The sequence below is a fragment of the Strigops habroptila genome, chromosome 8 (genome assembly GCF_004027225.2).
Source record: "Strigops habroptila isolate Jane chromosome 8, bStrHab1.2.pri, whole genome shotgun sequence".
Classification (NCBI taxonomy): Eukaryota; Metazoa; Chordata; class Aves; order Psittaciformes; family Psittacidae; genus Strigops; species Strigops habroptila.
The window spans coordinates 60809642-60835658 of record NC_044284.2 but is presented as its reverse complement, the minus strand read 5'-3'; the positions used below and the strand labels follow the sequence as shown (position 1 = coordinate 60835658).

The 26017-nt window shown below is 44.0% G+C and overlaps 1 protein-coding gene across 2 annotated transcripts in view; it reads right to left on the bottom strand.

Moving 5' to 3' along the window:
• The window catches only part of ROR1 (receptor tyrosine kinase like orphan receptor 1), a 184057-nt gene that overhangs the window by 98130 nt on the left and 59910 nt on the right, over positions 1 to 26017 (bottom strand). The gene's annotated exons all lie outside the window — the stretch shown is intronic.

The following is a 26017-nucleotide window of genomic DNA, read 5'->3' as shown; positions in this document are numbered from 1 at the left end:
TGCTAATACAACTCCCAAATCCAGGCCTGAATCCTTACCAAAAGGCTGCATTTTAACGCCCTGTTCCTTTGCTATGTGTTCCAGGAGGGGAAAAAAATCCTAAACTGGTTGGAATCCAAAGCTCTCCTGCCCAAATGGCTGAAGTTCAAGCAGCCAGAGGAAATTTTCCTACAGCCAAGCAGAGCAGAGACTCCACCGCAGTGTTTCACGGAGAAGCAAACACAAAAGGAGATGCTGAGCTCGTGTTGTTCTAACTTAGGAATTCAGAGAGTTAACAACAACCCGCTGGGGCACCACGAGCTTTCATTCCTTGGTTCTCAAATCCTGCATCACAGAGGACAGGAATACAAAAAGATCATTCACCTACACATTTCTCACCAGGGTCTAATCAAGTGGGATGCGGAGTGGCACAGGCTTGCTGAGAGGATTTCGAGGGGGGAGGTAAGAGGAGGGCTGAGGAACCTTTAATAACTTTGAAACTTGAGAGCTACCTACCAAATAATGCCATGGTTGGGAACAATGGTGGTTCAGAAGCCGCTCACAGAATGACTGAACTCATTGTTTAAATCTATGTGACATTCTATCAATACATACTCAATAATGCAGAGGTCTGAAAAGTTTCTGTTCAGTGGAGTAAGGGTTTAAAATATTTATCTTAGAATAGGAAGAAAGCTAAAAACTTACCTAGGAATCTCCTCCCCACAGTTCAATTCTAATACAGTGTTACTCAATCCTGGCTGACAAATGAGATTTGAGGTTTACAGGATAGGTACAGCAACTTTGGCTATCCACTTCAGAGCTTTTCTTTTACAGCTTGCACTTCCCAAGCCAGCTGGAGCTCTCCCTTTGCAGCATGTGCCAGGGATGTATGAAAAGCAAACATGGAAAGCTCGAGAGTTAACAGCCACCTTAGCCCTCCTGTCTTTATCAAGACTGTGCATTTTTGGCTATGCCAAGTGTCAAGGAAAACAAACGTGTTCTGAGCTCCCTTTAAATGCAGAGTTTAACAGCAAAAGTAAACTACAGGCACTTAGTGTTATCTCTGCTGTGTCACACTGGGGCAGCTGAAATAATGAGGACATAACCTGAAAGAGCTTAGAAGTAAAATAGTCTAAATCTAGTTCAGCAACGTTAAATTATTGCATTAGGTTGCTTTAAAAGCCTTTACATCACTGCCGATTCCAGTGACATCTCCACACTGAGGATCTCAAGCCTGGAATCCTTTCCCTACAAATACTAAAGCCCTTCCAATATGGGATTGTGTTACAGGTTGCATAACGTGGCTTGGAACATGCCAAGAAAACGTCTCCAGCCTTACTTTTACAACTATGGCAATGATCAACCCATGATGTGAAACTTGATTACATTTAATGCAATTTAACGTGTTGCAACAGCGCTATGCTTAATGCTGCTCCATTAAATGAAACTGCAATCTAACAGCAATACAAACATGAGGCCTGTGGACCTGGTCCTACAAACTTGATTCCCATCAGTAACATTTACCTCCATGAGTAATCTCCCCAAGGTAAAGATAATGGATGAAAGGGAAAAACTGAGCAGCTGGTTACAAAACTTGGCTTCAGCAGTGCAATTCAGCAGTTCACTTCTTACTCTGAAACAGCTAAAAGTAATGAATCATAGAATCAGAGAACATCAGGTTGGAAGGGACCAAATTTCCACAGCAACTTGAGCGTTTCTCATCCATTTCACAGAATCCCAGCCTGGTTTGGGTTAGAAGGGACCTTAAAGCTCATCCAGTTCCAACCCCTGCCACGGGCAGGGACACCTTCCACTAGAGCAGGTTGCTCCAAGCCCCTGTGTCCAACCTGGCCTTGAACACTGCCAGGGATGGGGCAGCCACAGCTGCTCTTCCCAAAATCTTCCCACAGAATCCAGGTAGATGCAGCCTTTTGGTGGTTGCAGCCATCACTCCAGAAGGGTCCCACTGCCAGAAGGGGAGTTGGGTTTAGGACTTGGAGAAAGCTATCCAAATCTCTTCCATTCAAACAACAGCTGGTGCATAGCAGAAGGATACATGTGTTCACAGATACAGAATCATAGAATAGTTCAGATTGGAAGGGACCTTCAAAGGTGCAGTAGTAGTAGGTTAGGGATCTGATCAGCTGAGAAATGTTCTTTGCATTACTTAATTACTATTCACTACCAGCATTACATGAAACATTAAAATCAGATAAATCCAGTCTACAAAACCAGCGAGGAACATGGCACTGCAATACAATAGATAACAACTTCATCCTAATTTGTAGATCATCGACCACAAAAGCTCTACAAATAACAGCTTCCTTTATTTATATGTCAACAGGTTTTATATTCCCCCGATGATCAAGATAAACAACTACGCATCTTTGAGAAAGAAACAGGCACATGAGATGGAAAGCAAACAAAACCACAAGAGACCAAAGTATGCCAAAGCAAGCTACAGAGGCATTCCCAGAGCTGCCAAAACAGGTACTGCAGAGGGAACTCTATCATTACTACAGCAGAGAAGCTGTGGCTGCCCCATCCCTGGCAGTGTTCAAGGCCAGGTTGGACACAGGGGCTTGGAGCAACCTGCTCTAGTGGAAGGTGTCCCTGCCCGTGGCAGGGGGTTGGAGCTGGATGAGCTTTAAGCTCCCTTCTAACCCAAACCAGGCTACGATTCTATGAGCTGCTCCTAAATCCTGCAATTAGCACGATCTACATGATGAAAACCCAACTCCATTTGTACAGAAATGTTCTGCAATCAGCTCTTACATTTTAGTGCCAGCAGAGAACTCTCCCTCATATTCCATTATATTACAATAAGCTCCACAGCAGTAAATTATTCTCACTGGTAATGAGGAAAATGACTTTACCAGCCTTGCTGGTCCACAGAAGACATTTCCCATCACTGAACACACACATTTAAAGCCGTGGATTCCAAACCTCATTAGCTTTCAGATTACTTCCTACTTTCCAATAGACTTTCTTGAATCTTCTTCATCAAACTTCTACCTGGACCGATACAACAGCAATATGATTCCTGAATCCAGCTCACAGTCCCCCTGTGTACTGCACCCATGGTTTGCTGGTGAGAGGTGCTGCAATTCAGTTGCTAAGATTTATCCATTCAAAAATCAAAGTAAAGGTTTTTGCCAATTCTGACAGCGCTTTTGATGTTTCTGTTCCACCACTGATGAAGGTGCCACCACAGATGTAGTCCCTTTCAGCAATGCAAAGATCAAGGGTGTCATAATTACAAGGATGTGCAACCTACTGGGGGTCTGACTCTGTGTGTCAGGGTGAAGTCTTACAAGATCTGACCTCTGAGGAGAGACGTCCAGCAGAGCAGGACCATGTCCTCCAGTGCAGAAGGTCCATGTACTGCTGGCTGTCCCCTCAGTGTCTGCAGAGCAGCTCATCACAGTTCAGCCCTAACACTTCTGTCCCCAAACAAGGATGACCTTCAGAAATGAGCAGCCCTTTAAGAAACAACCTTTAAAATACAACTGCAGACATATTTGTATTATTTAAACACATAATTCCCTCTGTTCAATGTTTGAATTAAATGAAAATATAGAGGGAAAAACGAAATTCCACAATGAACAGGAGATCTATGTAAGATGTTCATCACCTTGGTAATTCAGCTGACGTTCCAATGTAGACTAAATGTAATTAGGAAAGCTGTGAAGATTTATAGTAAACCACTGGCACAGTCACTGTTACATTTTGTCCATCTTGATTTTGCAAATAGACTTTTCTTAAGGAGTCAAATCTCTCTTTGTAGATAGAAAAGCTACTTTTGGAGGGGGGTAAAACATAAAAGCATCGCCTGAGAGCTATCAAAGCTGAAGGTTAGCTTTGTACTGCAAGTATCTGAGCTATTCACTCAGTTATAAGCCTAATCAATCTTACTATCTCCCACAATCGTGATTCACGATAGCAGAGGCCTTATCTCTGCATCAGTCGAGAAGAAAAGCAGACACAGATAGAAGGAAATACTATACTGATACGCTGTACATAGTTCAAATACCAGCACTGATAATATGTTGGACACTCGTGAGTCCCATGTACACTTAATCACTCATTTCCTTCATTGACTAAGAATAATACCAGCAGAATTCCCTGTGCGCTCCCCCCTCCTCCATCCCAGACATCTGGCACGCCTCCAAGGGGTGGCACTGCTGAAGCTGGAGGACCACGGCGAGGCTTTGAGGGATGGGGAAGGAGGTCTGAAGGCTGTGTAACTGATGGCAGGGTTACTGTTGCCTGTGTAACTGATGGAGAAAACCTCCTTCAGCTATAGAGTTATGTCAAAGCTTGGGAGACTCAGAGAACTCTGCATGACCAAGGCTGCTTGATATCTCCAGAGCTAGCCAAGGCACTGCCTCCACCTTCTGCTGCAGGCAGACTGCCTCTGTTAACCTAAGCTATGCAGAGCCTAAGTCACAGTCCCAGTTGAACCCAAGAATTGCAGAACTTGGATAACCTGATAGCGGAGAGGAGGAGAAGAGCACTTTAACCTCCAGCATGGATAGGAAACCTCACCCTCCCAGAGGGAATCTTGCTAGGAACAAAGGTGTCAGCATCGGCTTGGTGATAATCTTCCTCCCTCACACTCAGCCTGGTTGAGCTGCTACAGCTCTCCCCCACTGCCATGCTGCTCAGAGCCACTGCACAGCTGGACGGCCTCCATGTGCCAGCCAGATGTGAGGTGCTGGAATGACCCTTCCTCATAATCATAACTCTGGAGTTTTATTCATAGTTATGCTTCTGCTGATCATCATTTCTCCACAGATATAGAGTAATGAGGTTATATCCAAACCAGAATCAAGGATTTGCACTGCATATAAGCAGCACATGGTTTGTGCAAACCCATTTTTCCACCACACAAAGCATCATTTAGCTGTTTCTCATTTCTCAAACGCAAAGGGACTGATGTAAAGGAACACACAGATCCTTGTCATCTGGAGAACACTTGTCACCTCACACCCATTTTCTAATGGCATTCTCTTCCTTTCTGAGCTTACAACACTTGACCATGTCACTTCAAGTCCATAAATCACCATGTGCTGCTGCAAAGGATCAGCCACTCCACTTAAAACCACAGCTGACCATGGCACTTTCACAGTGCCCCAGTAAACAGAGTGGGAGGGAAACACTCAATACCTCTATAACAATAAAATTGACACCTTCAGGGCCTACCTCAAAAACTGAAGGCTAAATCAGGCACCTAGAAATGGTTTATCTCTAACCTCACCATGTTGAGCTTTTTGCATGAAGCCTTCAGGAACATTAAGGACTTTGTTATGCCATTGAAAAGAAGCCAGGTCATCTCTGGCATGGCAGTTTCCATACACAAGAACACAGTAACTGATGGGAGCAGAACAAAAGTATACCCACCACTCTGCCTGTATTTAGAACAACAGGTTCTTCTCGCTTCTGCGGGTAGAAAACAGTGACTCTGTATTTTATGTTGCTAACTGGACCCAGGCAGATGGGGAACAGCATTTCCAAGCACAACTTCCACTGTGTCCTCTCCTGGGAATGATGGTTCACTGGGATTCAATTTATGAGCAAAATCATAGAATCCCTGACTGGTTTGGGTTGGAAGGGACTTTAAAGCTCGTCCAGTCCCAACCCCTGCCATGGGCAGGGACACCTTCCACTAGAGCAGGTTGCTCCAAGCCCCTGTGTCCAACCTGGCCTTGAACACTGCCAGGGATGGGGCAGCCACAGCTTCTCTGGGAAAAGTCTGTGCCAGCGCCTCAGCACCCTCACAGGGAAGAGCTTCTGCCTCAGAGCTCATCTCAATCTCCCCTCTGGCAGGTTAAAGCCATTCCCCTTGGCCTGTCCCTACAGGCCCTTGTCCAAAGCCCCTCTCCAGGTTTCCTGGAGCCCCTTTAGGCACTGGAGCTGCTCTAAGGTGTCCCCTTCAGGAGCCTTCTCTTCTCCAGGCTGCCCCAGCCCAGCTCTCTCAGCCTGGCTCCAGAGCAGAGCTGCTCCAGCCCTCGCAGCAGCCCCGTGGCCTCCTCTGGACTCACTCAAGCAGGTCAAAAATGGGAGGTACAGGCACACAGAGAGCTGCCGCCTTCTGGAAAACAGCTACAATAAATGCTTCTGGTTAGCTCTTCAGATCCAGCACACACTGTGTTTCACAGACGCCAGCAGTTAACCCATTTTTGTTTTGTAACACTGGATTGTGGAGCTGCCTGTATTCGGCTGGTACCGGCTTGCATGAAATGTCCATCAGCTTGCTGGCTCTGAAAACAACAGAGGGAATAGGAACCTGGACTTGGGTCTGGCCAAGGGAAAATTAAATCTGTGCCATTTTAAAATTTGTTCTGGTATTTTAGCACTTACAGCTATTTGCAAACACCATGAGGATGTCTGAAATCTTGTTTAAATTAATAGAACGAAGAGTTCCTGAAGCACAAACATGAAAACAACTGCTCTTTCAGTTCAGTTCTTAACCTTTTCCTCTGAGTGACATGAAAACTTGCTTTGCTCCCAAGAGACTTTATACAAGTGTCAGCTTCAGCCATTGCAGTTTTACAAGACTATAAAGTTAGCAGCCTCTAACACCCAATTAGCAGTTCCCTATATAAAGCAAAACCAGTTCCATACTATTGTATTCCGAACAACCTGAAGCTGACAGCATCTTTTCCCTTCCTTGCCTAAACACTAGCTTGCAATGCATTCTCCTTAGGAAATTGAAATGAGAAGTAAGAAGGATTAACACTCCTAAAAATCACTGGAGAGATGAAACTTTATAGATCTGCCATATAAAGAAAAAAATGTTTAGATCACAGAATCCCAGACTGGTTCGGGTTGGAAGGGGCCTTAAAGCTCATCCAGCTCCAACCCCCTGCCACGGGCAGGGACACCTTCCACTAGAGCAGGTTGCTCCAAGCCCCTGTGTCCAACCTGGCCTTGAACACTGCCAGGGATGGGGCAGCCACAGCTTCTCTGGGAAAAGTCTGTGCCAGCGCCTCAGCACCCTCACAGGGAAGAGCTTCTGCCTCAGAGCTCATCTCAGTCTCCCCTCTGGCAGGTTAAAGCCATTCCCCTTGGCCTGTCCCTACAGGCCCTTGTCCAAAGCCCCTCTCCAGGTTTCCTGGAGCCCCTTTAGGCACTGGAGCTGCTCTAAGGTCTCCCCTTCAGGAGCCTTCTCTTCTCCAGGCTGCCCCAGCCCAGCTCTCTCAGCCTGTCAGATGTGTGTAGTTGCACCAACTTGGTTCAATTAAAAGGCACATGGTGAAAGCATTTGACTTTTGCCTTGTGAACAACTCCGGGTATTTCCGATCACCTCAGAATTATCTGCACAGCTTTTCATCTCGTGGTTTCATTCTTGCTGTCGTTTCAGACCAGAGCCATACCTGAGGATTCCCAGTGAAGCCCTGGCTACTGTCTAAGCATACGAAAAGACAGGTCCCAGTCTCACGGACTTTCAGCTTAACAGATGGTACAAAAAACATGGAATGAAGTGTTAGCAGCAGCTTGTAGAAAGAGACATTACAGTTGGAAATAAAATCCCTGATGAGAACGGCTGAGCACTGGACTGGGGCTTCAGAGAGGCTGGAGCATCCACACCTTTGCCTGTTTTTTACACCAGACACAACAAGGTCTTGGGCAGCTTGAGACTGCTTTGAAGTTAGTCCTATCCTGACAGGAGGTGAGATGAGTTGACCTCCAGAGGTTCCTTCCCACCAACATCTGTCCATGCTTTCTAACTTCTAGGTATCATTTCATTACGCTTGCACAGGTATTGGCAACAAGTGTGTGTGAGGGGCAGGTCCATGAGCAATGTGACACTTCTGCTGTCTCTTGTTCTTAATGCCCTACCGCTGCCACAAAGCAGCAGCCAGGGTTTGAGTTTGTTGGGTCTCAGACACCACACAGAATGGCAAGCTCCTGGGCAAAGGCACTGCTCGCAACAAGAGATTCCTGATGTGTGTTCCCCATCCCACATAACCTCTTCGGAAGTACTGGGTTTTTACATGAAAATACATCAAAAAAATACACATTAGTGAGCAATGCTGCTCTGGCACCGGATCAGAACATCAGCTTCCAGAGAGCTCCAGGGCTAAGATCCCATGCAGCTTTCAACAGGAAGAGCTGGCCAAAACTTTTCCATGCTCGGTCCATCTGGAGGAGAGGAAAACTTTCCCTCTGCCTCCCCCATTCCAATTTCTTTCCCTAGCATGCTCCTCAATCAGGTTGGCTGTCACAGCAGATCATGTCATCACGGTTATGACATCCCATGACTGAAACAGCCCGGGGCAACTGATGTAAGACAAATTGCATTTGACACCCAGGGAAGGTTTCAGTCCATGTGTTTGCTATCCCAAGCCGTTTGTGTTTAATGACTGTAACCCTAGATCAGCAGAATGCTGCGAGCAGGTTACCAAGCCTCTATTCCCTGAATCAGCAGCCTGTGCAGGCAAATCCCATCCTTTCACAGTCAGCATCCTGCAAGCCGAGACACCAAACTCAATACCGGCAGTAAAGCAGGAGGCCAAATCTCGCTCAGCTGAAGCTGGACCCCTCATTTCACCCCACTGACACCTTTAAAAGAGACTCAGAAAATACATGTTAGAGATGAACCAAAAAGTACAACTCCCTACCTCTAACTTGCAAATGACAAATAGAAATATAACATATATAATATGTTCTCTATTTTACCCAAGAGCAAGACGTTAAGTCAGTTGTTTTAACTAAGAACATGTCCTAGTACTACATTTACATTTTCAAAAGAGAAAACTTGGAGCCAGGCTACAAACTCACCTGACTGACTTACAGAAATCATCTGAAATAAATCACTCTTTCTTATGAATTTAAATCTTTTAACTTTTCAAGAAGGAAACACACTCATTCGTGTTCCATCCCTGGCAGTGTTCAAGGCCAGGTTGGACACAGGGGCTTGGAGCAACCTGCTCTAGTGGAAGGTGTCCCTGCCCGTGGCAGGGGGTTGGAACTGGATGAGCTTTAAGGTCCCTTCATCCCAAACCGTTCTAAGACTCTATGATTCTATGATCTAAATGGTCCTATTTTGTTATAAAAAGTTTGAATTATTTATCCATATGTGTAGGGATTTATCCTACTTTCTCTTTCCTTGTGCTGTTCTGTTGTGGTTTTGCCAGGCTCCCTTGTTCCATACATCTTTCAGCAGTAAAAGGAGTTTCTTAAGCCCAGCTGGGCTGCCTCCTGAGGATGCTCAGGACTGGGTTTTGCTTTTAATTACAACTGCACATATGTTCCCCTGTAAATACATGCAAAGTATCCACTGGGTTTCATGAGAGAAAAAGGGGAGGAAGAAACGGGGACTTCATAGTACTCAAGGTGACAATGGCTGTGACATACCTGGCTATAAAACCTTGCTCCCCTGAGTTCACCCTGTCTCTCCTCCACCTACACAGGCAAACAGCCTGAGCTGGAATGGGAGCCCCACATTTAGGAGACAAATTAGGTCTTCCCTCCAGCAAAACTTATTTCCCGCTTGGCATGTGATGCCTCAGCCCCACCTATGCCATTGTTCATGAGGAAAAATGCTGTTCTCAAGTTAACTGACTTCAAATGCTTTTCATTGGCAAGGTTTAGATCCAGCTGCATAACTCTCTCATTACTGACTCACCTACCAAAATGAAAAGTCACCTTATTTTTATTCTAACCTCAGAGATTCAATGGAGAGTCAGCTTCTGCCACCTGGGAATTCTGCGTGAAGGGGAAGCTGGAGGAAAGACAAGGATCAGCTGGGGAAAATAAAACTAGAAATTCTGAACACACTGTTTTGTTCCCAGGCAGCATCACGTTCCCAGGAAGGGGAGACAGACAGGTCAGGGGCAAAACACTCTCAACAAGTTCCCCAGTTCACACTGTGGGTATGAACTTCCTTCTCACTAGTGCAGTTTCAGCCAGTCTAGGAGCATCCATAAGGTTCCCACCAAAGGACAGCCCCACTAAGTACTCTTTAATCTCCAAGTAATTTAGGCACAGAGGTAAGCATACAATCCTTTGTTAGTAGAGATGGACTCAGTTCCTTTGCTGCCTCTTAGACCTTTGCCCATGCAACTAGAACTGATCTACTATCGGTCTTGTGCATGCTTTTGGCTTCCAGTATCCTCTATCCTCTAACCTGGTGCATGTGTTTGACTCGAGTAACATTGTCCAATGTGACAAGTTTTGGCTGGGGAGAGGGGGAGGAGAAAAGAAAGTAAAGACATTTTACTCTCTTCTGAGACTGAGATGAGGAAGCTCTTCCCTGTGAGGGTGCTGAGGCGCTGGCACAGGGTGCCCAGAGAAGCTGTGGCTGCCCCATCCCTGGCAGTGTTCAAGGCCAGGTTGGACACAGGGGCTTGGAGCAACCTGCTCTAGTGGAAGGTGTCCCTGCCCCTCTGGCAGGTTAAAGCCATTCCCCCTTGTTCTGGCACTACAGGCTCTTCTAAAAAGTCCTTCTCCAGGTTTCTCGTAGCCCCTTCAGTTACAGATGCAATCCCACAGCAGCTTTCAGACAAGTTCAGCTGCAATCGGCAGGAGAAAAGGTTTTCACACAGACATAAGCTTTAAGAAAATCTACAAAAGCAAAGCTGGGGAGGAGGGAATTTGGGGGAGTCTAGACAGGACTCCAAACAAACATCAAAGCCTATCCCACTCCCAGTACAGCTCATGGAGGGACCAGATGGGCTGCAAGGGAGGGGGAAAGCACTGAAACCCCTCCAGACATCCTGACTACCACCCCGAGGAGGTGAAGCCCTGAGCCAGACTAGATAATATCCTGCTCCTTAAGCCCTACAATAATAACCTAGCAAAGTCATTAATTAATACCCAGCAGAAGGCTGTGCAGGCCATGAATCAAAAGCAACCACATTTCTCCCCATTTACACTGTTTTTATTTAACAAAGCTAAAAATCTCCAAAAGCCCTCTTTTGGATTGTGTCAGCCAGTTGCCATCTCCAAAGGGAACTAACCACATTACTCCCTCCCATTATCCATGTCAGATAAATGCCCAAGCAGATTCCAGCAAGGCCTCTCATGCAGAACCAGTTGCTGGCAGCAGAACCCCCCCCCTCTCCATGAGGTTTAGTATCTAAAGAAAAGAGCAGTATTATCACTGCTTTACAACTTGGGAGGGGGAAGCTGATTTACAGCCCCCCATAAATCTGTGCTGGTGCAAAATAATCAGCCCAGATCTCTTGGGTTGAACAGGGCTTTTTTTTCTACCATTTAAGCAAAAACACATGTTGATTGATGAATTTTTTGCAGGTTCCTGGTGGATCTTAATGAATTGTTTATATAAAAACAAAAGCTTCATACCATTGTGAATCCTCTTCAGATGGCTTCAGGGAAAGAGTAATTATGTCAGTTGAAATGACCTTTCATTTCAAATTGTTGCTGAATACAATTGAAAACTTGAACCAGCCAAAACCAAGATGGTTTGATTTTCTCTAATAAAACACTTTGACTCAAAGGGAATCTTTTTTCCAACGTTTTAACAAGTATTTTTAAGTTTTCCATTTGTTCCACGCTAAATCCTTTACTCCTCAGAAAATCTGCTAAATGCCAGTTCTCATCTGCGTACTTTGCTCAAAGGAAAAACTGAGTGATCCAAGTTAAACCTCAAACCCCACAAGTGATTTGTTATTGTAGCTGTATCCCACTGTAGCATCCTTTCTAGCTATAGCTGAGATACTGTAGAGGAACAAACATGGAGAGAAACAAGGCAGAGGGATGGGAGAGCAGAGCAGAGAGAAGCCAGGTTTGACTGGAGACATAAACTGTAGCACTTGAGGAATATTCAGATTCATCATGTTTTTGTGGGTCGCATCTGGGCCACATCTACTAAATATGATCCCTGTGATTTCCCCTTGTGCTCATAGGTACCGTGTTCCCCCATCTTGAGAAGAAATCAGACATTTTAAAACAACAAAAAAAAAAAAAGATATACCTCATATTTGGCAATTCAGAAATACAATATTATTATATTTATTATTATTGTCATATAATCCCAGACTGGTTTGTGTTGGAAGGGAGCTTAAAGCTCATCCAGTTCCAACCCCTGCCACGGGCAGGGACACCTTCCACTAGAGCAGGTTGCTCCAAGCCCCTGTGTCCAACCTGGCCTTGAACACTGCCAGGGATGGGGCAGCCACAGCTTCTCTGGGAAAAGTCTGTGCCAGCGCCTCAGCACCCTCACAGGGGAGAAATCATTGTTATTATTATTTTACTTAGTCTTTTTTTAAAGAGAAATGGAAGTATTTGTGTATCTGCGCTACCCTGAACACAGTCATAAGTCTCTTGTTAACATACAACCAAAGACGAGAAACACAATATGGTCAGATTCAAATAGAAGTCACTCAGGAGCTGTATTTTGCGTATTAGATTTGGTTCGGGAAGTTCATTCCTAACTTAGATGCAAAAAAACCTCCTTTATGTGTTCTGGAGAAAACAGGGATACAAGAAATGCAGACAGCAGGTGACTGCTACAGGAGCAACTCTTAACTGCAAACTGCAGAAGGGTCACTGCCAAGAGCAGAGGATGGAGTTTTACAACACATCTTCTTGAGACAGACTGCAAAGTGGTTCTGGAATGGTGAGCAACAGGCTGCAAAAGGCACCGTGGGGATTTCCAGCCCCTTATCTACAGTCTGGGGCTCGTGAAAGCAGCAGGATTTCAGGCCGTGGATGGGAAAACACAGGTGATTTGTCACAACCGGAAAGTCTGGGTTTAATAATGCAGCAAACATCTCACTGCTTCTTTTGATTAACATGGCATTAAGTTTGGATTTCTTTCTATTTAGTCTATGCAGGAAAAAGATGAATTACAGCCCTGACAACCTTTGACTGGAGTGGACTTTACCTCATTGTCCAAAAGGGAAGCTGCAGACTGCAAACAGCTTGTGATGCCACAACCCCTTTACACCTGCACAACATCACGTTTACCTGTGCTTTCTAAGCAACCACAGGGAATCCCAGTCTGTCTATCTTTTAAATGAGTGTACAAATCATTTTCTCCTGCACCAGAGAGGATCTTTTGAAGGAATATCCAATATTTCATTATATTTTGCCAACTCCTCAGCTTCTAAAATTCAGCAGCACCTAAAGACCTGCACGCTTCATAATATTTATTTGCATCGCAGACAATAAAGTGACTTCTGTTTGTGGAAGCCCATTAAAAACAAACAGTCTGAGATAACTTGGCCTTTCAGACTCCCTTGTACATGCGGTTTATTATTGTCTCTTCCCCAGCTCTTATCCAAACACTCCTGACAGCTTGTTTATTGAGAGCTCTGCAGAGGTCTACCTACGCTGAGTGCGCTGGTGACAGGAGCACGGAAACTCTCTGACTATGGCCTGGCCCTAAAAATAATCAGAATTAGGAAAATAAAACGAAACCTAACAATTAAAACCCCCAACAAACCACCCAAAAACCCCCCATCACCCAAAAAACTAACAAGCAACACATCACAAGAGCAACCTGCTTAAGCTGTGCACAAAACAGAAAGTATTCTCTAGTGCCTCACTGCCAGTAAGTTCAGATTTCCACCTTAATATTCCATGGGACATCTTTCCATTTGATATTGTATCACCAAATATAGCAGGCAATAGGAAACCCACCCTTAAAAACCTCTGCTCGTGGGATTTTTAGGTAGAACTCATGATTCCTTCTGCCAAAGTTCCATTGAAGCAGAGTTCATATGTTCATATATGCTCATATCAATGTTCATATATTCAGTGAAGCTGTTCAATGAAGTTAATATAGATTTATATATTATATATTTTATATATAAGAGTCTATATATATAACAACACACATACGTTGTTTTCTAGACAGCTAAACTTCTTTTTGAAGCCTGATTCTGGGAAACTGTTCAATCCTGACCAAAAAAGGCACATTTTTATCCACGATACACTAAGAGCTGCAGCAGTTCAGCCTTCTTAAGTACTCCTCCATTAACATCCCCATCACTCACCCAGAAGGAGCACTGGGGAAGATGAAAGGTAGCTCCATTTCCAGACCTTTTCCAAAAGGTAGTCTGTTCACTGCTACGTGGCCATGGGAGCTGTTTCACGAAGACACTGAACTAAGACAACCCCAAACTTACTTGAGATGTATCATCAGTCATCCCAAGGAACTCTGAGTTACTAACAGCTCCGGATTAGGCTCAGCAGCTCCTTTCCAAAACACCATTGGAGCACCTATAATGTGGTTGCAGCAGTTGCCATTCAGGGATCTCTCACTTGGCCACTTGCCTTTAACAACACTTTTAAAACACACTTGTAAACATGGAGTGAAATCCTCGTCTTGCTGAAGTCCCTCAGTAAGGTCAGGCTTTCGTCTATAGAGCTTAACATGGATAACGTGGTTGTTAAAAGCAATAATTAAAAATAGCTTGTTTAAAGACAATTTAGGGGCTTTTAAGAACTACATATAAAACTGAGCCTTTTAAACGAGATCATAAAAGGGTTTATAGCCAAGTACTACGATAGCAAGCACACGCTGAGATTTTGTACTGACCCCACATTTAAACACAGCATCAGAACAGTGCTGCAGCACTCCAGAAACTCAACAACCCAGGGGGTTTCTGCTCAGAACTAAAAGTGTATCATTAATTCCTCAGGAATGTACTTTACCTTTGGTTCGTGCCTGTTACCCACCATCGAGTCCTCAGATCAAGCTCTGACCTTGCCTTCATTCATCCTTCAGCCCTGCAAAAGCCCTATTGCTGCCCGTGAGGATGTACAATTACAGTCATGGACATCATCTGAAAACAACAGAGTTGAAGAGGTGATGCCAGAACTGGAACTGATTTTGTGGTTCTGTGAACAAGGCAGGGGAGCTCTGAAGAAATCCAATTTCCTTTTCCAGTGCTGCGTTGGTTTGGTTGAGCTCAAACTAAGTTCAGCTTCTCGTGTGTCTTTAAATTGTAAAATATGATTAAGCAAGTGTCATTCCGAACCCACTCATGGAGGGAATGCTAGAAAAGAAATGGTCTTTCTACCAACAGTTGTTAGACACACATCAGCAGTGCCCTTGTCTTATGTGGATCTGGGCTAACAGGATTTCCCACCCCGCGCAGCTCCTTGGCTGTGGTTCAAAGAAGCTTTACTACATCTTCTGCACAGAAAAAATGTGATAAAGGAAAAAAAGGGTGAGGAGGCTCTTGAGAGATGGGAGAGCAGAAAGAGAAGACAGCAGTAATGCCTTTCCCTGGGCTGTTCCCTCTTAGGTCTAAGCCAGACAGGGTCAGGCAATGAACCGTGACTCCTCCAAGCCAGCTTCTTCCCAAGGCTGCTCTTCAGGGAAAGCTCTTCCAGCAGCTTCTCCAGCAGTAACTCAGGAACGACATAAATCCTGTCTGGCCCAGCTGTAGCAGGAGATCTTCCCTAACAGGTAGGGTTTGGCCAGCAGACATTAAAAATCTGAGTTGTAAACCTGTATTTGGGGACGTTTATAAAGGCAATTTTTGACCTTCGGGTCTCACAGCACTGGATTAGCTACAGTCTGTCATGCCAAGGAATATTGAGGGAGTCTTAAATCCAGAGACCATTTGGCTGCTGTGCACGCCTGCAATTCCCAAGAGTCATGAATCCTGATTAAATGTTTGCTGAAAAGCAGGAATGCCATGAGACTCCCAAAAAGAGAGAGCATCTTAGTCTCATACTTGGTTTCCCCATCCAAATTATCCAGAAGGCATTAGTCCATATAGTGAACTAACTGCCTGGAAAGCATCAAACTTACTAAAAACAAACCCCTTTTTATATGATTTAGAAACCTTCTTTTTAAAAAGACAATCCCTCATAAATCCAGAAAGCAATTTCTGCTTTTCCCACATATGTAACACAAGAATCCCTGAAAACAGAATTTAAACTGGAAAAGCTGTCAGGAATTTAGCAGAAAAACCCTATACAAAAAGAAAAGCATGCGCTTAGTAGAAAGGCATCATCCTACCTCCTCCTTTCACTGCAGCAGGAAGAACATTCAGGATACATATATAAACTTAAATGAAAACTACTAAACTAGCTGAATAACCACATATTCTTACTCTGCTTGAAGAACAGCTGACAATGCATCTCGTTCAGTACAGAACCTGCCAGATCATCTGATGGGACTATTGCCCCAGTGCTTCGTGAGTTCATTATATGAAGACAAATGAAAGCATCGCTTTGCCAGAGAGCTTATACTGCCTTCAAAAAGCACAGTGCAAGGCAAACTCAACAGGACATCATCATCTTTAGCCCTCACACTGCCCTAAATGTTCCTCTAATTGAAATGGTTTCTTTCTAAATAGTCAAAGAAATGTCACCTAGAAAACAATACACGTGGCTTAATGGCATTCAAACCCCTCTCTGGTATCTCTGCAGCACTCTGCCTGCTGAAGCTGGAGCACAAATCCAGATGAGGTTCTGAGCTGTACATGGAGAGGTCATCTTAGCTTTCTATTAAATCTTATGTTTAATCATCATCATCATCATCTGTGACATCCCTGGAGACATTCAAGGCCAGGCTGGACATGGTTCTGGGCAACCTGATCTCGTTGGAGATGTCCCTGCAGGGGGTTGGACCAGATGAGCTGTGAAGGTCCCTTCCAACCCAAACCATTCTGTGATTCTATGTTACTGAATCACTGAATGTTATAATTCATAATGGACTGAATTACAATGTACTGAATTACTGAATGTTATAAAAAATGGTTGTGTTAAAACTCACCAACCCTTTCAGGTACAGCAGAAGTGATGGCACTGCTGAACCTCAGGAAGATGTTTTAACATTTGTTGTACCTTGGCAGAAAGAAGACCTTCATGAGAAGGCTATCCTTGCACAGGTTGGCTCTGGGGGCAATACTGGATAACTACTGTCAGCATTTTCCATTTCCATCGTTGCTTTTTATGAGCATGAACAATAAATCAGCAATGCCCCATCCCTGGCAGTGTTCAAGGCCAGGTTGGACACAGGGGCTTGGAGCAACCTGCTCTAGTGGAAGGTGTCCCTGCCCATGGCAGGGGGTTGGAACTGGATGAGCTTTAAGGTGCCTTCCAACACAAACCAGTCTGGGATTCTATAAATCCACGATTAACAACTAATTCAAAAGCAGACACTGGATGGAACATCCTCCAGGGTGTATTTGGAAGTACAAGACAGATCCTCACCAGCTGTATGCTGGGATAGCTCCACTATATTTAGTAGGACTATAACAATTTATATTCACCACCCACTTTCATATTAAACATTGTCCCAAGCAATCCGGCATATTTTTCCCATCTCCTTCTGAAATTTTCTTTTCACAAGATGCCAAACACAGCAATATTTACTCTGTTGCTAATATAGGAAGAATTGCTATTTATAAGCCAAAGCAGCTATCTGTAGTATGTTTCTTGGCTGAAGAACACTAAGTTTAATTGCTGAAATACCCTTAAACTTTTGATAAAAAGGAAAAATAACATTCTGCATTGCTAGAGGCATTTCAGAGCCTGCAAAGGGCTGTAAAATAACATTAGTGGCTCAATATCAGAAGTGCCTTTCACTAATGTAACCCTAAACATCAGCCACGGTGAGCTCTGCCATTAATCAGCTTCTGCTGCTGCTTTACATCAGTTGTAAGGTCACAACACTCTTGGTAGGCACAAACACTGTCCAAGTACTGCTAGAAGACAAAGCATCCTGTGACCTTAATTTGGGTGGCAACAGCAGGCACTGCGTAGGGATAAGATGAGGTTTTTTTGAGGTCCATGAAATACAACCACCAAAAACCTATTAGACCTTCTCAGATGAGCAGCTCTCAATGCTGTTACAGTGGGTTTGCCAAACTCTGACACTTCCCTATGATAGGACAACAGGGAAGTATTGCCATATTTTCTTAAGGACACCATATAGCTCCCCAAATACAACAGCAGCTGCAGAATATGGTGTAATTGCTAAGGCAACTCTGCTAAATAAAAGCTGGATGGCATCTGTCCCATGAAACAAGGGTCTACTCACACATCCCAGCCACCTTCATCTGCCATTTACTTCAACAGGCTGAAATGTATTCGAGCCCCCCCAAGAGGACCACCTTCCAGATCAGGTATTGATTCTCAGTTATGAAATCTATGAAATAAATAAATATATCACCACCTACATCTGGTATAAATATCAATCCACGAGCTAAGAAAACACACTGTTCAAGAGGCACTTGTAGCAACCTTTTAAATTCTCACTTTGGTAGTAGAGTAATACATAGACCAAAGCAACGTAATAAAACTGTCTAGGCCCAGCTCTGGTGCTTCAGGGTTAAGTGTACAACCTGTAGATTGCTCAACCTTCCCTAAAACAGATGGCTTTGCACTTAAGGGTAAAGCCATGGAAAGAAACCCAGTGCCCAGAGTGTGTGTGAAATTCTTTGAAAGGTCACTCTGAGGCAAAATGGATCTAAACACTTCCCTGCACATGGTTCTTTCACGAGACTTCACTGCAAAGGTTTCTGAGCTCCCCCCTAAACTAGAGAGCCTGTTTAATAAATGAAGCAAATGATGCATCCACGAGCAAAGGAACAGTTGGTAACTGGTTTACAAGCATAACAAATAGCCTAATACTCTATTTTACCACTCTGTGTTGTCTAAAACTCGATGGATGCTTGTGGTTTCTAGCATCTTGTCACTGAATAATGAGCCGAATACTAAAAACTTCTGATGACTCTCACTCCAGAAAAACCCAAAAGGGCTGAACAAAAAGCACAGAGGAACTCCTGCATGGTCTCAAGTGAAGGAGGTGAGCCTCAGCCCCAACAGCAGCAAGCCACAGCCTGCAGAAGCAATTTAGGGTGAACTCTCACGCTGTGGGAACTGGGACTTCAGGCTTAGGTCCTGTCCTTTGTTCATTTCTGCCAGTGGTCTCCACGCACAAAGCCTCATGTCATGCAGACACACACAAGGCACTGCAGTATGTTTCTAATAGCTCTTGATACCCTCTTTGTGCATTCTCTTAAGCAAAACAAGGGCCTGCAGGGACAGGACAAGGGGAATGGCTTTAACCTGCCAGAGGGGAGATTGAGATGAGCTCTGAGGCAGAAGCTCTTCCCTGTGAGGGTGCTGAGGCGCTGGCACAGGGTGCCCAGAGAAGCTGTGGCTGCCCCATCCCTGGCAGTGTTCAAGGCCAGGTTGGACACAGGGGCTTGGAGCAACCTGCTCTAGTGGAAGGTGTCCCTGCCCGTGGCAGGGGTTGGAACTGGATGAGCTTTAAGGTCCTTTCCAACATAAACCAGTCTAGGATTCTATGAAAACTGCAACAAAAAAGATGTGGGGGGTTTGGTGTCCTAAAGGTAGCCATCCCTTTGCATCCTCTACATATTTAGATTCCTAAGTTGGTGGGGTTTGCCTATTCATGTATTTCACATCATCTGTAAAATGTGTATAAGGACCCATGGAAGTTTAACAACCACCAATCTTCAATACAGAACTTAAAAACTTAATTCTTCACTATACTAGAGCAGGAGATGCTATCTAAAAAAGTGCTCGGCAGAATCAGACCAGTAACAAGTCAATGTGCACAGCACAAAGAACTAGACTCTGTTCAGTACTCCACAGTACATGTTTCCTCCCAAGGAGCCCATTCTGAGTGCAACATTCTGATTAATTCTCTCTGAAAATGTATAAGGAAGAGCAGGAAGAAAGAAGTTGTGAATGGTTAAAGCTTAAAAGTGGAGTTAAAAACTTCCAGGAAACAAATCTGAATAAAACTATTAGACAAGTATGAGCAAATGTTACAAATATTCCTTTCTCATGGAAGAAGTGCTTTATAAAGAATATTATCAATTTTCATAGTACATTTTGGTACAAACTCTTGAGAAATCAGCCTGACCTAGAGGATATTTAGGAAGTGGCAGGACACCAGTTTGTGCAACTTGTGAACCCTTAGACCTGCACTTGGAACAACTCATCTGCCCCCAGCAAGACACAGCTGGAAGTCTGGACAAGACACAAACCAGACTCTTTGCAGCACTGTATAAACTGGTGCCAGTGCATGAAGCTTTGTCAAGGTTAATACACTCCTGTAACTGAGTGCAGAGTATGAACTACTGCTTCAGGCATTGATCATGGCCAGAGGGTTCATGTTTGGAGGTGCCACAACATGTGTAAGCATTCGTTTATAAGGCAAAAGTAGGGCTTGGGGGATAAATAGTGAGAGGAGTTAACTTGTACTGAATATCATTGTATGAAGGGAAAGAAAAGAGTAATTTTAAAGTGCCACACAGAAAACTGAGCCCAGAACTTGAAAGTTAAAAATCTATAACCCACTAGCAATAGGAATTCTACTTCGTAATAAATACTTTCATTAACAGTTATCTTCTGTAGATAACCTCAGGCACCAAAGCATTAATTATAGACATACTGCACAGAGAATTAAGAAAACAGCTTTAGTTAGCTGAATACCTGATTCTGAACTTCAGATTCCCAAATACATAACAGGGAGTCACTAGTACCTCACTATTAGTGTGTGTTTGAGATACAAACACTCTGTACAATGCCATTTTCTATAAAGAGCTTCATAGCACAGTGCAGAGTTTCAGCTCCTTCTCTCCAGTGACAGGATTGGTGAAGGTTGAGGACAATAAAATCCCAGACTGGTTTGTGTTGGAAGGGACCTTAAAGCTCCTCCAGTTCCAAGCCCCTGCCACGGGCAGGGACACCTTCCACTAGAGCAGGTTGCTCCAAGCCCCTGTGTCCAACCTGGCCTTGAACACTGCCAGGGATGGGGCAGCCACAGCTTCTCTGGGCACCCTGTGCCAGCGCCTCAGCACCCTCACAGGGAAGAGCTTCTGCCTAAGATCTAACCTAAACTTCCCCTGTTGAAGTTTGAAGCCATCACCCCTTGTCCTATCACTACAGTCCCTGATGCGGAGTGCCTCTCCAGCAACCTTGCAGGCCCCCTTCAGGTACTGGAAGCTGCTCTGAGGTCTCCATGCATTTATTCCTGACTTGATATAATTTGATGCACGTGTGAGTAAGAAATAATTAATGTTCAATTTCTGTTCAAATTAAGAAACAGACAATCCCATTTTAATAACTTCTAATTCCCTATTCTTGTCTTTTTTTGGCTACCTTTAATACAATACCACTTACTACAGCTAAATCTTATAGCATAGCAAAATAAGGTGGGTAGGGTAAGGGAAGACAGACAAAACAACTTTATCACCGAGACTGAACAGACATTTGTTGGCCACACTATTAAACAAAGTATGATGTAAAAGTCAGCACATTGCCACATCGCTGCATGTACCTGCAAACTTTATTAGTGTTATTTCAGTTCCACCTCTGTGTGTCACCACATAAACACAAATTGTTACTAACACACGCTGTACTAACAGGAGTTAGTGGGAAGCAGATTTTCCCACACGGGAGGACGCTCTTTCCTCCTTAAATGGGTCTATTTGGGACTTGAGTGGTACTCATGCCTTCCACAGCCCTCCATATAATGTAAACCTCGTGTAAAAATGAATCAGTTCCTCCCAGTCCTCTTTGTTAGCATCTTGCTTATTTGAAAGCAGCACTGGTGCCCTCCAGTATCACACACTGCTACACGTGTGTTGCAACCCCTGTTTCCAAGCCTGCAGGTAAGCAGCCCAGGCACTGGAAGGGATTCTCAGTGCTCTACCAGAATATGTGGATTCTAGAGGTCCAAATGACTTCAGAAATCCTTATGGCTCCATGTCTACTCTAATTAAAAGGAATTCCTCCCCTTTCTTCCCTGTTAAGAAGCAGCGTGAATAGTTTCTATGGTGAATGTTTTGATGCAGAAGAATTTTAGGGACTTGTGGATCTGTGCAAACCACTTTCTTGTGCTCCAAGTGTAATATAAAGAAATAAACACCCAGGTGTCACAGGACAGAAATGACTGCACTGTTCCTTCAGAGCTGCAACTAGAATGAAGCAGTCATGACTAACATACACTGAAAAGATAATCTTACAAAAACAAAATAAAGAAGAAAAATACATATTTCCCATGTACTCACCAAAGGGTTTCTTGAAAGTGTGTAATACATACTCCAAACCAAAAGGAACTTGAAAAAACAGTGTCAAAAAAGCCAGATTTAAAAACATTAAGCCAATTTGCACTGACACACTAACTTCAGAAGAGTTAAACTCCTGCTAACTGTGTCTCGCATTCCTCTGTGCTGTTCTCCACACTCGATGATGTGGTGACAGACATGAAGGAGTGAAATCATATCACTATCTTTTGAAAATTGCCAAAAAAGTGATTTCTTACCATATGGGATCTGTAACAACCCTGAAGCGTTTCAGCTCTCTTGTATTTGATTGCTTTTCCCCTTCCCTTGTGTGACACAGTCACCCACCTAAAATCCACCATCTCAGCAGTTTCCTGGTGATATGAATCCAAATGGGGTTTATCTCTACTCTTGACACATAAATTAAAAGTTCCTTTAGTAACACCACATATCTAGATGATATAAAAAATAGCTGTATGCTTAAGCTGGCTTAATGTTAGTCCTGGCGAAGCCTTAAAGCAGAAGTTATGTCTGGAAACCTTATCTGAGAATTACTGCCCCAATAGCACAACACCATGCTCCATCATTAAAAGCCTGAGTTCAGCACTCTGAGTGCACATATTGTAAGTGAAAACCAGCTTTGCAGGGTTCTTCAAGCACTGTCACAGCACGCCTGCACCAAATCTTGACGCTAGATACACTCTCCAAAGAAAATAATAGGAGCAGAGGCTTTTCTTTTGGTTTAAAGATCAAGGCTTACACTGACTTCAGAGGAACTGGATTGTGGTTGCTCTGGTGAGGTTGTAGGTCACTGTGTTACTTACCTACAGTCTGAAGGCATCAAGAGGCTCAAAGGAAACGTAACTGCACTACAGAGAGACGCGCCCTTGGAGAATTACAGGCTACAGCCAAGATGAGAAGCTCTAATGGGACATTAACTCACTGCACAGGAGCACGGAACACTACACAGCAGCACACTCCAAGTGGTGGAGCTCCCAAAGGACTTGGCCTTCAGGATACAGGTTACTTCTGAGCTTACATATTAGCAGCTACACAACTATTTTCAAGAAGCCCATTCTCCCCTTATTTGTCTCCTCAAACAGATCTCTACTATCCTGTAGCAGTGTCCTTTACACATCTTAGGGGTTTTAAACTTTTCCTCCTCCCCTAAATTGCTTAATACTCAATAGGAAACCATCTCAATATTTTGCTATTTCCTACATCTCCACCTCCTCTGTATCCCAGTCCCATGCTTTCACCTTTAAGTAAATTATCCTATTTGACTTCCTTCTCCTGGAGATACCTAGAAAGTATGACAGGTCACTCACAGGACTCTTGTCCTTCAGGGTCACGCTGGCACAAATGTTCTTCCCAACAGCATTTACTGACTGAGATAACACAGAGAAGATCTGGGTTTATACAGCCCAGTTGTCTCCTTACCAGAATAGCAAGACGTTTCTTCACTGAGATTATCAGAACAAGTGTCCTCACAGAGACTGAAAGCACAGTGGGGGAGTGTTTCCAAAAGAGAAGAGTGTTCTCCAGGAAGAAAAGCACCGAGTGATTCCACTATTTACTGCAAACGCACTAAATTCTGGCACTACATTGAAATGACTTTATCTAAACCAGTATTTAAAGACTCTGCTATTTTCCATGCCAAGATCTCACCGTTACCAGCTTCAGCACAAGTTTACCAAAGTCTATTTCTCCACAGAACTGGGAATAAGGAAAGCAGAGAAATGGGTTATAGGACGTAACCCATATGAAAATGTTGTCTACATCAACATCATTAACTGGCAAGTTCCATTTTTGAGGTCAGCAGTATTACCATTACACATCAATTTATATCCTGAAGTGATGTGTTGAACTGAAGTGTTTGTACACTTCTCACAAGTTAGTCAACCACTACAAACTGCTTGTGAAGAAGATCTATTGGGTTTTATGACATATATTTGACCAAAGCTAAATTGTCTGCATTTTGCTAGCCAGAAAAATAAGTGCAAAGAGTTTTGTACTTAACCCTCAGCTTCTCTCCTTTCCTCTCTCCAGACCTCTCTTAATGCAAAGCCACTATTTATTACTGTCCTGAAACACGCGCGTTCAGACATTCCCTAATTGTGAAGGACAAATGCCCCAGTGATTAAGACTAGAAGAGGAAAATGAGGAGTCGTTTGAGGTTTTCTCAGCGTATGTGTTCAGTTCGTCATCTTTTCCTGCTCCTTATTTTTCATGGCAAGCTCTGCATTTTCACCTGGGCTTCATCAAAGACCTGTTCAGTTTTGTGTGTACAAAGTGAAAGAGAAGATGATGAGGTTATTCTGCTTACTGCACACGCTCCGGAGGTAGCTTGTGGGGTGGTCTGCTTAGCTCCAAAAAATTCCTTAAAGGAGTAACAGCATCATTAGCACTGTCTCCTCCCTTGCAGAGTGTGATCCCAAAAGCTGGAGCTGAAACGGGAATGGGTGAATTTCTCACCCGGTCAAGGCTGAGGCACATGAGCTTAGGCAGCACCTGAAGGAAGCCTGGACTGCAGCTTTGCCATGCTGTGCTTATTGTGTGGGTAAACAGAAGGCTTCAGTCTCCACGGCTGTCAATTCAGCACCTTGAACGAGCAAGAAGTTCATTTTATTAAAGGAGGAAAAATGCAGATTTCCATCACTCCTTATAAAAGAGCTAGAAAACGTCAAACATGTAGGTAAAAGTCATATTTCAAAATGGCTCAAGCCTAAACTCCTTTTCCCCTTGCACCTGCATGGTGATGAACATGTGCAATATGTCTCTGTACTGGCTCTCAGTGTTCAACATTTGCACTGGACGTGCTCCAGCTTTTGAATAAATATCTCTTTGCGGGGAGAGGGAATTACATTCCTCAGTCAAAACACAGTTTTTCTTCTCTTAAATTTTGAGAGAAATGTGTACTTGTGAAACATTAGGAACCAGTCATGAGAACTGAAATCCTTCTATCTGCAGCCTGGGCAAAGAGCGCGGCTCCTTCTGCCACGCATCCGTGACCTCCAATCCAACCACATGTACGAGAGGAGAGGGTCTGCACTCCGAAGGGTATTTCGGGGGTTTTCTTTCTAAGTAACACTTATTTCCAGGGGGGCACTTCTGAGGAGCTCCATGGGGCATATTCAGAGGGATCCGATAGCCCATGTGGGATCAAGATGGCAACACCCACTTTGAGGTGCGAAAATACAAACTATTTAAGCCTCTTGGGATGTATCAATGGTGAGAGGCTGCCACCACGATTAAAAGAATACTAACAAAAAGAACTTCTTTCTGTTCCAAATAGATCTTTCAGTGAAGAGTTGGGCTCACAATTCATTAAGCAAGATTAGTTAGTATTTATATTTACTAGAGAGCATCACACTGTCTCATCATTGTGAAGGATAACAGAACAAATAATCCATAAGGTTATCACAGAGATCTACCTGCTCTAGTGGAAGGTGCCCCTGCCTGTGGCAGGGGGTTGGAACTGGAGGAGCTTTAAGGCCCCTTCAACCCAAATCAGTGGGATTCTATGATTCTATGGCCTGCTCGTGCTCCTGCTGTGCCTCTGCAGACCACGACTGTGGGAAGTTAACCCCAGTATCAGGCTCTTGCAACCATGAGGTCTCCTGTTTAGTGCAGTCAAACCATGGCTCCAGGCAGCAGCAACACCAGATGCTGAGAAGGGGAAGCAAACGCCTGGCTCAGCTTGGGAACATCAGCTCCCAAGTCAAAGCACACAGAGTTCATTCGGATGGTCAGCCCTGTCACATCCAATGTACAACACAAACTTCCACCAGTCTGGAAACGCTCAATGTTGGGAACTCTGCTGTGTGGGTTATTCCCACAAGCTCCGTTTGTACAAGTAGTGGTAGAATTGGGTTTCGGGATAAGAAGAGTAAAAAAATCTCTTTAGAATGCACATTTTAGGTATGTGGTATAAACAACCCAAGAAATTACCATATTCAAGAACAAAGAGACCTGTGAAACAGTCTAACGAAGGAAGCTGAGCAGAAAAGAAGAAAGGAACAGATGTCAGATTATACTTAAAGCAAAGTTATAGTTTA